The sequence below is a fragment of the Miscanthus floridulus genome, chromosome 1 (genome assembly GCF_019320115.1).
Source record: "Miscanthus floridulus cultivar M001 chromosome 1, ASM1932011v1, whole genome shotgun sequence".
In the NCBI taxonomy this organism is placed as follows: Eukaryota; Viridiplantae; Streptophyta; class Magnoliopsida; order Poales; family Poaceae; genus Miscanthus; species Miscanthus floridulus.
In genome coordinates this window covers 14,581,478-14,594,169 of record NC_089580.1, presented here as the reverse complement: position 1 = coordinate 14,594,169, position 12,692 = coordinate 14,581,478, and the positions used below count along the sequence as shown (strand labels likewise).

Below are 12,692 nucleotides of genomic sequence, written 5' to 3'. Positions count from 1 at the left end.
GTATTCATGTACGCATACGCCTATGATAGTGGGCCCTTATACACAATAGGCGTAGAAAATGGCACAAATAAAAGAGAGATAGAATTACAGTGGTTGATCACCAAATAGATGAATTATAATGGCGTATCTCAAAACTTCAAAAATTGTAATGGGCTGGACCGAATAACCCATAAATAAAAAGAGAAAGAAATGTCGGATAAGGAAACCCATCTGCAAGTTAGCTTATATATATATATATTTTTTAAAAAGCTTGACAGAGTCAAAATGCTGTAGACAGAAACTTGGCCCGATGGGCATGTACGTAAATTAGGCCTAGAACCGATTGACCTGCCCGTTTGTTGACAGCGTTCTGGAATGTGCGACGCGAGGCCTGAGTTGAGTTGGGACCTCCCGGCCCAACTTGCTGTGCCCGCGGGGCTTCCGCGCTCAGCAACGGTACGCAGCAGCCAGCAGCTCCCGTGCTCGTTCTGTCGTCCTCGTTCATGGATCTACCGGCAAGCTTTAAAAAAAAATCACCCACATAGTTTTTTTATAACGAATCCCCACCTAGTTTTTTCTTTGTTATAACGAATTCCCACTAATTAACATCATCGCATCGGCAACCGCAGCAGGCCACCGGGCACCGGCACACAAACATTTCGCACGAATCTCGTCAAGTTTTCGAGGTTATCTAGCGCGACACTAATTAGAAGCATCGCATCCCTCCCAGTCCCAGTCAACAGTACTAGTCCTAGAAATCCCGTCAGTCAAGTAGAGGGAGCTGGGAACATCTCATCAGTCAGTGCATCGCCACTTCGCCAGTCATGCATGCGCATTGCCCCTCCCCGACCCGGCCTGATCGATGAGCACAACGATAGTCAGCCACGCTCCGCCGAGCCCCAGTCGAGGTGCGCGAGAACGAAGGGGAGAAAAGTTGCCGATGGATGGATCGGAGCGGCGGTGCCTTTGAGCTTTGCGTCGTCATCACGCGACCGGCCCGGCCTCCTGCGCGTCGCACGCCGAGCACTGCCCCTCTCTGACCGGCATGGCCCCCGGCCGGCTCGCTCGCCCACAGGCAGGCGACGAGCACAGTACACAGCACCCATACGGCACTACCGGAGACTGTGTAGTTACCGAGTGCCCCGACAATTACCGAGTGTCAGAAGTCGGGGCACTCGGAAAACAATATTTACCGAGTGTCAACACTCGGAAAACAAAAACACCCGGTAGTAGACCGCTTTACCGAGTCCACACACTCGGTAACTTAAGACAATCGGTAAAACTACAAGTTTACCGAAGGGGCGCACTCGGTAAAACTAGACACTCGGTATTGAGGTGCCACGTCACCTAGGATAGCAGTCGTGCGTCGAACGGCGTCACGGCATGACATGTTTACCGAGTGTTATGAGCGTACACTCGACAAAAATCACGGTAACAGCTCCGCCCGTAAAGCGCCCATAGCAAATAAAAAAGACCGAAAATGTTTACCGAGTGTCACTGCACAACACTCGGTAAACACTATCTTTTACCGAGTGTATTGGCGCAACACTCGGTAAAATTCAACCAAATTTCTTGTTTTTCCCTTCATTCTTTTTCCTCTATCCACATATGATATTTAGTACTCCATTCCAAAATATGGTGTTTATTTCGATTTATTTACTATATTTCACAAAATTTTCATTCTTTATGAAAATTAGGTACATATCGTGTAAATTTAATTGTAATAATTAAAATCGAACTCGATAAATCACGAGATTGGAAGAATTAACATTGAAGCATACATCTATGTTATAGAAAAAATTTCATAACGTTTTGGAAGTATTTTTACATTCGTCGCTGCCGAACCGGTACATCTCCCAAAGAGACGCTAAACATTCACAATGACGAGTAGGATTTCTATTAAGAGTGAAATTCAACAATATGATTTGAACTTGGAATTTTTTAGATAGTAAATAGATGACATGAAATAGTTCATGTGAAAGTTTGGTGAATTTTAGGATTAAATTGGCATTTTTTCTTTTTTGTTTTGCATGAAATAATGGATATTTTTACCGAGTGTGACCTGAAACACTCGGTAAAGGTTAGCCACGGCCCACCTGTCTGCCATAGTGGGCTGCCATGCTTCTATTTACCGAGTGCCGTAGATCTGGGCACTCGGTAAACATGAGTTTACCGAGTGCCGTACATCTAGGCACTCGGTAAACAGAAGCATTCAACACAGCCGTTTCTCCCTCAAATCGTGCACAGACGCACACACACACACCGCACACGCCTCCCCACCGCCGCGGCCGCCTCCTCCCCTCCACCACCGCCGCCACCGGGCGGTCCCCCACAGCCGCCGCCACCGGAGAGACGGAGAGAGAGAGAGAGACGGAGAGAGAGACAGCGGCACCGGCGCACCGGACGACGATCCCCTCCGCCGACGCCGCCCCGTGCTCCCTCCTTCGCTCCCGTTCCAGCGAGGTGGGGTGGGGTGGGCCCCAGCAGCAACGGCGGCGGCGAGCACTCTCTCCCCTCCACCACCGCCGCCACCGGGCGGTCCCCCACAGCCGCCGCCACCGGGGGAGGGCGGTCACCCGCCGCCACCGCGGGACTGCCGTCGCCGCGGCCGCCTCCTCCCCTCCAAGCTCCGGACCTGCTCATCTGCTGACTGAAGCATTGCTCTCAAACGCTCGGTAATTTCCTTGCAATCGTACAATAGATCCCTTGCTTTTGATAAAACTTGGCCCATTGCTTTGATTCTATCCGAAGCACTCCGCACAACATCTTGGAACTCAATTAGCTTGGATGCCACATTGGGTACAGCCTGAAAACACATAATTAAAGCATCAGTCAAAAATTACCTGAAACAGCAACAACCGGCTTCCAATGCAAATGTCTACAGACAAGAAAACTTAAACGAGGAAGTTCATAGAACCCTAAGTTTCTTGTAGCCAATAAGGATAGTTTGTAAGTTAGCTCATATCACTCTGATATTTTTCAATAAATTTGATTCTTCCCATCATGAAACTACAAAGATATATTTGACTCAAGATTTCAATTGGTGATAAGTTTGATAATACAAAGTGCGAATTAGAGGGATAACGTATTTTCTAGTTATTCTACATATATGTTTTCTGAACCGAGCCATAGCTAGGTTGGTACTGTGGTACATACTACCTACGTCCTAAAAAGGATGCAATTATAGGGGGGGTTTCTAGAACAATGCAGGAGAGTTGCATGTCATTTCATTAAGCCAAGGGAGAAAGTACAAAGCAGGGCAGAGCATACTCCCCAAAACGCTCCATATTAAGAAAACCCGTATCTAAAGTTGACCAAGTTTATAGAAAATAGTGTCAATATTAATGACACCAAATAGGTATACCATGAAAATATATTACATGACGAATCTAATGACACTTATTTGGTATAAAAAAATATATTCGTACTTTTGTGTATAGAGTTGGTCAAACCAAAATAGTTTGACTCGGTATTATACTAGAATTGCATTCTTTTCAAGACGGAGGAAGTAAGTCAAGTCCAATTAATGAGGATATAATCAACAAAACTAACTTCACTAGATCATTATAGAGTGTACTTATAGAATTATACCATGAAAATGTCTACAAACAAGAAAAGAAGAAAAATGAAAATAGGAAGCTCATCGAATCCCAAAGTTGCTTGTAGTAAGGATAGTAACTAAGTTTAGGTCACTTTGTTCCTTTTTCTATCAAATATGATTCTTCCTATTGCGGGACTCAAGTCAAGTGTTCAATTTGAGGAAAGTATAATACTATAACCAAATTAGAGGGTCAACATAACATGAGCTTTAGAGCCACACGGGAGGTACTATATGGGCAACAGCACCATAGACACGGCCAACACTCAGACACTCGCCCAGATTAGAGCCCGGAGCACGAGTTCGAGCCCGGCCATACGCCCACGCTCACAGCCCCAGGTGGTAGCACTCCAGGTTAGTTCTGTTGCATTCGTTGTCCATTCATTTTCTACCCGTTCTTTATTTGCATTCTAACTATGTGATAAATAATTGTAGGCCCAGATTGAAGCCCTGCAGGAGTCACAGCAGGCCTCACAGAGCCAGTTTCAGGCCCTCCAGCTATCGCACCAGGCCGAGTTGGCACAGGAGAGGGCGCGAGTGCAGGCCCAGCTTGAGGCCTTCCAGCAGTCGCAGAAGGCCTAGTACGAGTACATGGCCAGCTTTTCTCAGAGCATGGGCCAGCCTCCACCGCCTCCGCCGCCGCCGATGATACCGTTGGTGCCTCCACCTCCGCGCGACGGCACTCCTGTGAGTCACTCTTCATCTTGAAAGGCTTTTTCAGTTCAGATTGTGCTACAGTCAACACTATCATGTTAGAACCTAGAAGAGAGTAGGATACATACATGTATAAGTTAGATTATTAGTAATATTGTTCAGACCTTGAAAGGCATCATGTTAGGTTCTACATGAGTACATAGGTGTTTGCCCAATTAATGTTCAGTCTACTCGACCATGTGTGACGATATCTTGCACATAGAGGAGAACTAAACAGCAACTAACTTGATATGTGTTATCTATTATATGCCTATATATTGATGTCACTGTTAACTGGTCTTTCGAAGGAATATTTGAATTTGGCATACTACCTTATGATTAATTGACAAATATGTTTATTTTCTTTTGCTCCCTCATTCCAGGGACCTTCTACAGCTGGATCGAACAACGATCAAGACTTGGACTTGTCTCCGTTTCTCGATAGGGCTCCGACCATGTGACAGGACCATGTTTCACTTGTTTGTATGTTGAACTTAGCTATATGTTGGTTATAATGAGTGGATGTGACATTTGTGGACATATATGTGATATATATTGTCTATCTGTTGGTAACTGTGATATTCTGTTATAATTGTTGTTAATTGTGGCTGGATATGCACTGAAACAAACAAAAAAAAATACTGTGGACAAGTTTTACCGAGTGTAACACTCGGTAATGGTGATGTTTACCGAGTGTTACACTCGGTAAAACAGAGAACAGAACCAAATTGGTTCTGATTCTGTTAATTTTGCCGAGTGTGCCATTTTTTACCGAGTGCCACGACCCCACTCGGATATATGTGCCATTTTTTACCGAGTGGAACACTCGGTAAATGAGTTACATGTTTACCGAGTGTTACCGGTACACTCGGTAAACTATATTAGGAAAAAAATATTTGCGGAATTGTTTTAATCATGAAAATGGTTATCTGTTTACCGAGTGCTATGTCTAACACTCGGTAAACGACGCCGTTAACGGCAAGCTTGGGGACTGACGACCGTCACGTCGTAGTTGTTTACCGAGTGCCGGCGTAGCACTCGGTAAAATTTATTCTCCGAGTGCCCCGTTAGTTGACACTCGGTAAACTAACTTTACCGAGTCGTTGTTTACCGAGTCATGTTTACCGAGTGTGGCACTCGGTAAAAAATTTACCGAGTGTTTATCCATATTTACCGAGTGTTTATCACACTCGGTAATTAATCAGTATCCCGTAGCGCGGGATACGGCCGATCGCCAAGACGCCAACCGTGGTCCGTGCCGTGCAGGAAAACGACCTGAGAGACCCCGGCACAGTGGCATGCATGAATGGTTTGACCTTTGAGAGAAACAAACCAGGCTGCCAGAGTGCCAGGCCGACCGGTTTGTGTGTGTTCGGTGTTTGTCAATCGGCTGCTTACCTATGTACTGTAACCGCCTGCGTCTGCATATGCTCTGTCACGCACACAGTAAAAGCGATTTGACCCGGCGATAATCGTATAGTACTCCTAGTACATACAGTGCGTCAACATCATGTGGGGAATGAACTGGAGATGAGGGCATCCACGTCATGCTGCACAGCAAACTTTAAATCAACAAGACGGCATACGCATCGTGTACAGCGGGTGTGGTCAGCACTGACTGAGCAAGTGAGCAGTGAAACAAAGGACCAGGCCAGGTTACCCACGGCGCTGCTGACTGCTCGCTCTTGAACGGTAGCTGTTGGGAACCCCAACACACAGGAATGCAACAGCATGGCTCCAAGCCTCCAACGTTCGTTCCTGTGAGATGAGAAAAGATAAAGAAACCGTTACGGCAGCTACTACGGCTACGGGCCAGTAATTGGCGATTGGACGTCCGGCAAAAGGTGAAAGAGCCGCTGGGCGCTGGTAGAAAAAATTCCAATGCAAAGCAGTGGACGGCAGTACTGGCGGGCGCGGGTGGCCAATGGCAGTGCCGTGTGGGCTACCTGCATGCCGAATTCCGCTGTAGTATTCCGGAATTCGGAGTCCGGACATCGTAGTTGCGTGCCGGTATGGATGTGTGTAGGTTGTATTGTACCACAGGATGTGACACATTGGCTTGTTTTATTTGGATTTTCCGTACTGTTTATTATTGGTTCCCAATCTCGGCAGATTAGACCTATTCGAATGAAAGAGTCAAAGGAGTAAATTGAGTCCCATTGTTTACTCAGCCAGTGGGTCAAGCGGACTGGCCCTGTTCGTTTCGCTGAAATTTGGTTTGTGCTGCTAGTGATGCTGATTTGTTGGGAGAGAAAAACGCTATTCGTTCGCTGAAAGGTACCGCTGAAGTAGTTCCGCAGAACACGACGAAAGTAGCTTGTTTAGGCGGTATAAAGCATACTTTTTCCCACACATGAAGCACCCCCTGCATAAGCATGTATCATGTAGTTCCTCGTGCATGAATGAAACAAATATAGAGTGTTTAGAGCACCTCAACTCAAGTGACCAAGTTAGGGCAAATTGAGAGGATACACTTAATTTTGTAGGTGCGTATGCATGTATCATGTGAGTGCGTATATGGTGGATTTTTAGCTAAAATCAGATTTTTTTTAGAGTGCACTTGCACTCACTAAGTATAATATACCTCCACCTTAATTACCTAAGGAATGTCAAGCACCTTACCTAGCGTCTTTTCTCTAGTACTCCTACTACTATATATTTTTTAGATTAAGGTCCTATACTACTATATATATGTTATTATATTATAATTCGACAACCATTACCCTTTTTTGCCCCGCAACCAAGTGTCTACCGAGAGCGACACAGGCATATGCTTTAACCATGCATAGCCGCATGCACACCTTAATAAACACTTGATACCTAAAATGATCCACGCACACTGATCCATCCGATTGGCGAGCGAGCGTGGACACCACGGCGACCTACGTACACCACGTGGGCTCAGAGGCTCAAAGCAGAAAGTCAGATCATGTTGTCGATCGATGAACCCAACGGCCGAGGTGGCGTCGCGGCCCACGGCACGGTCCGGCGTGGCCAGTGACGTGGCACCCTGAGATCGAATCATTTGCCCGCTGGCGTTGCGGGTTACGGTACTTGAGTTGGAATCATGATGCATTTATTGAAACGCTTTAAATTTGCAATTGCAGGTGGTGGGTTGCACTGCCAACACAAGCGCGGATCGATCGGAGCCTGGAGAGTTGTCGTCCATCGATCAACAGTTAGGCATGGCTGCTGCCTCCCAGGCAAACGCCAGGCAGCGCTCCAAGCGTTCGATTTCGATCGCCTGAGCTACGATCGCTTGCCTGGCAGGTAAGTCTAGGACGGCATCCAAACACGCCCCATGCATGACCAATAGCACGATGCAAGTGGACAGCGACTGACAAGCAAAACGTTTGTGCGCATGGGTGACGGGCGGACGCGACGGATGCAGCAGTCGGACCGATCCACGTCGTCGATCGGTCTGTCACCGGCGACGACGACACCGATCGATGCTGCGTCGTCGTCGACACGTCGGGCGCCCGGGTCTCACGAGCGCGTGCGGGTGCCCTGTACATGAAATGAAATGACGGACGCGCGTCGCGTGCCTGCGATTTGACACGCGCGCTGGAGCTGATGTGAGGTCACGCGCGCCTAAACAAACATGACGGCCCTCCCATGTGCTTCTCATTAATTGCATCAGGTGACGGTAATGTTGATGGAACGAATGTTATCGCCGCTTTGTTCGTCGTCACTGCCGAGTCTTTACGTGTATGCCCATTTTATTTCCCGTCAAACAACGGGTGGCGCGGAATCTTTGCGGGGTACTCACTCATGTTACAGGTGATACGTACTACTACAGTTTTGCTTATAACAATGTCCTGGCGAAGTAATTCAGCGGTTAAAATCGCGTTGGAACCCATGATTTTGGCAACAGAATATACACCCCGTTTGTTTGGGCTTGTTTATTTATAGGCCGTATTTTTTCAGCCAACGAACAGTATTTTTCTCTCACACCAGATCAGCCAACAATACTTTTAGCCATGGCTTATCAGCCAAACAAGCCTAAACGAACATGGCGATATATCACGCGTGCAAAAGCCCAGTACGCAGGATCGTCGGAGTATATATGTAGTTGAGCCAACATCTTCAGAACATAAATACCCCTTTTCTTCCTCCCTTAATAAAAGCAAGCATCAATTCTTTTGTTTTGGTTATATATTTACACACACATGTGGTTGTGGCACTAGCTACGTTTAAAATGTCACGCACAAGATATATATAAGCTCCCTTTACCCAAGGTAATGGCATATACGTGTACACTAAAAAAACAACCATCTCCGCTTGCTTTATGACTTGAGCACTTTTGTAACGAAGTTATTATGGAGCCCAATCATCCAATCAAATCAAATAATTCGGTGTGCTCGCTCTGCTCCACACCACCGTGCATGCTGCGCTCGATCGATCGATCGGAATGAGTGTGCAAGCCACCTATGGCACGTCGTTTCTGATCAATGCTTCGCTTTGCCGGGCTCTCGCCAATGAGTAGTACCGGTGTTCAGAGGTCATCAAGTGCAATGAACAGATGGGAGGCCAACAAAGCACGCAACTAATCGCAGGGTGTAGGTAGGGTTAACAGGATCCGGTTCCGGACGGGGAGGACCCCGGAGGAGGAGGAGGATGGCGACCGGCCCAGCCCCCCTTCACCGCTTTTAATGATAGCGCCAAAAGATTTCCACCGCTCTACACCCCCCACCCTCACACTCAACACCCCCCCCCCCCCCCCCCCCCCACCCCCCAACACACACACATAAAAAAAGAACTCTGCATTCGGCAGCAACCACCCCGCCATACGGTGATACGGACCCTTTTTTTCAAGAAAAAACATTACTTCTCCGGCCTTATTTAGGCTCATGTACTTACCTGAATCCACATGTGTTAACGTAGATCGAAGTGGAAGTCAGTGACTCTAATCCACTTGTAACACATGTAGAGCGATGCGAATATATGGACATCCAAACAAGGTCTAAAAAATATTTTTAATGCAGCTTAGCAAAAACGTCCTAAAAACCAGAGTTGCCAGGGACTTCTCCACCTATGTTCAAGTTCTTCATTCTTTTTATTAGAATTTGGCAACATAAGATTGGTATGTCTAAATAATGAAAATAATTTCAAAATATATAACCTCTTTCATTTAGGGCTGTTTGGATCTCTTCGTCTTGAAGGAATTAAAATCTACTTAATGGATTAGGCTATTTAGCTTGGAATTTGACATTCCATAACTTTCCTAAGCTCATAAATAAGTCTATCTCAAATCCTAGGGTGCGAGATAGAAATAAATTCTATAGATCACTATGCTATATTTCTACTCTCCAACTTATAGCACACTCTTCAACTCACTTCTCTACAATAGAAATGCAACATATAAGTATGGCCATTGTATGCCTAACAATAAATATACAGATATATTCCATAGATAACTATATTAGCTTAATTAATCTATATCGAAATTATAATTATTAGAATGAATTCAATTCCAAGGATGCAAACGGACCCTTAGAGTAATGTTGTTGGGGACCAAATACTAAGGTACTTAAAGAGGTGGAGCTAATAACCATCAAACGTTGATGCTTTCGAACAGACAAGAACGTGACTACACTTCTTGCTCATACGACCGAAGGTTGGCTGCGCCTCGTCGGGGCCCTGAGGGTTGGCTCCGCCTCGCCCGACCCCCGAGGGCTGGACTCCGCCTCGCCCGACATTTGGGGGCAGACTCCGCCTCGCCCGGCGTCCGAGGGCAGGCTCCGCCTCGCCCGATGTCCGAGGACTGGTTCTGCCTCGCCCAACGTCTGAGGGCTGGCTCCGCCTCACCCAATGACCAGGGACAGGCTCTGCCTCGCTCGACCCCCGAGGGCTGGACTCTGCCTCGCCTAACGACCGGGGGCAGGCTCCGCCTCGTCCAACGTCGGAGAGCAGGCTCCGTCTCGCCCGACTTCCAAGGGCAGGCTCCGTCTCGCCTGACGTCCCGGGGCTGGCTCAGCCTTGCCCGACGTCTGCACCATGCTCCTTCATAATGACGAGCACATGGTAAGACAGGACACTCAAGTCAACCGCAGTACCGAGGACCATACCCTGCACGCCTGCGGGCAAGTACCGTTAGGATATGACGGGACAGACGCTTTAAGCCCTTTCAGGCATGATAGAACCCGAACAGTGTTGGAGGCGCTGACTTTTGTCTTACAGTGTTGTAGGCGTCGCCATCAACCCTCGGACGCAGATCCTGACATAAGCATACGACAACCACTATAATCCAGGAGGGAACTCACATCATCTACGGTAACGGACGTTTGGTCACTTCCCCATCTGCTCACCGTAGGGTCACGGCTCAGCACCCTGGCACGCCACACCGTCCGCCAAAGTAGGATGGGAAGTGACCACTTGCTGAACGAAGCCAGAGCACGGCTCTATCTGGATTAGCAAACGTGCTATCCCTATCACCGTCTGCCATGTCAGCAGGGCATGCTCAAGGGAAAAGGAAGACCCCGCACCTTCGAAGGACCTTCTCTACCTCAGATTTTTCCGCTTTCTTCCATCTGTAATCCCTGCTCCCCCATGATCTATAAAAGGGAGGGCAGGACACCCCACTAAAAAGGAGGATCGATTCCACACACATTACACATAGCTGAGCAGCAACCGAGCTCTCAGTACTCATTCAACTTTTTCATCAGAGACTCGGGACCTATTTGTGACACCCCGGGTGTTACGATCCTTTTTAGCGCAGCGATTTAGGCCTAAGTAAAACTTTCGAAAAGAGTTTCTCGAAAATTTATTTAAAACATACGTGAAACGATAAGCGAATCATGTGTGACTTAGTTTCGAGGGCTTAAATAAACGCTGAAGTTAAAATACGCAATGCGTAGAAATAATTTAGGAATGTCAAACGATGATGCCAGCGAACGGTATGTTCTGTTAGATTAAGCATGAAAAGCAACTTTTATAAATAAGATAAAATCCATTAATAAGTTGAACGATGTGTGTGTGTATATATATATATGCTCAGGAGTTTATTTTGAAAAGCTTAAGTGAACAGGACGATGAACTGCTCGTATATACTAGGTGAAAGAAAACTAGAATTTGATAAGGAAAATTGAAAGGAGGTGACAGAAAGCTAGCAGATGTGAGAACTTTTAGCGCCTATTCTTTTTTTTACTCCCAGCTTCGCAGTCGTTCTGCACCTGGTTCTACACCAGCAACTGTGCTGTGGCAGTGCAATGAATTTGATCGGCCGACCCACGTGCTGCTGCTCCCGCTCTGCTCTCTCATATGATTGCTGACTCGTTTGTTTCTTTCTCTCGCCGAGGCCAGCGCGCTGCTCTGCCTTGCCTCTGCCATGCCCACGTCCTGCTGTTCCCTCTCCGGCACTTGTTCTTCTTGTGCACGCCGAGCCTCCAACGCCTTCCTCTTCCTTTTCTATACCGCAACCGCTGTCTTCGCGTCCCACTGAGGCTACTTCGCTTCGCCTCGTGTGCCCTGCAGCACCGGCGTTCTCTTCTTTTTCCTTCCCAGCGTTCGGCGCCCGGGCGTTCCCGCGCCCGTGTGCCCGTGAGCTCCGTAGAGCTCTGCCGGTCCGCTGCTGCCGCGCCCGTGTGCCGCATCACCAGCCAGAGCCGTGTCGCCTCGCCTCGTTGCTACTCGCATCGGCGCTGCCATCCCGTGCGCCGGCGCTCGTAGCCTGCCGAGCCGCAGCGTCCCTGCCGTCCTTCGTGAGCACCCCACGCGCCCGAGCCGCCTCTCCAGCCACGACCCGCATGACTCCGCCGAGCCGGCCTTCACCTGCGCCGCGTCTCCGTCGTCCGTGCCCTGTAGCGTCCCACTAGGCCGTAACACCACTGCATCCTCGTCGTCAGTTCCCCTGGCAAGCGCGTATGGGCCCGCGTTGCTCATAGTCGCCCTCACCGTGGAGCCGCTCGGTCTCGTGCGACGACGCGCGTGGCCAGAGCTCCGTGCTCTACCTCTGGCCGAGCCGTGTCCACTCATGAGCGCGCTCGGCAGCGGGCAGGCCGTGAAGCCACCTCCTCATCGCCGTCGGGCTACCTTGCCGCCGGTCGAGCAAACCCGCTGGGCCACGCTCGCTGCCGCCCTGCCGGCGGCTAGCCTCCTCTGCTCCTCTGGCTGTAGATGACAAATTGAAGGTGAGCTGGGTGAAAGTCCAAGACAATAATTTATACGAGGTCTTTACTGCGAATACGTGAGCCATTGGAATAGTATTGATTGTACTGCGGCGTGATTTAGTAGAAGCGTAGGGGTCGTTTCGCAAGAACGCCGCCGCTGTTGTCTGGCCCTGGCTGGGTGGGCCGGCCTGCTCATCGCGCCGCGCGTGGGCCGTTGGCCTGCCTGCCGCTGGCTGCTGCGCGCTGGGCTGGGCTGCTGCTTCCCCGCCTGGGTCGCCAGCACGCTGCTGGGCCGGCCTGCTCGTCGCGCCACG

At 48.7% G+C, this 12,692-nt stretch overlaps 1 long non-coding RNA gene across 1 annotated transcript; it reads left to right on the top strand.

Moving 5' to 3' along the window:
• Nucleotides 1-3,796: 3,796 nt before the first annotated feature.
• Nucleotides 3,797-4,768, top strand: LOC136473670 (uncharacterized). The gene is made up of 3 exons (XR_010762712.1): nucleotides 3,797-3,916; nucleotides 4,013-4,264; nucleotides 4,654-4,768. It is a non-coding gene; the product is annotated as an uncharacterized lncRNA (long non-coding RNA).
• The last annotated feature ends 7,924 nt before the right edge of the window (nucleotides 4,769-12,692 follow it).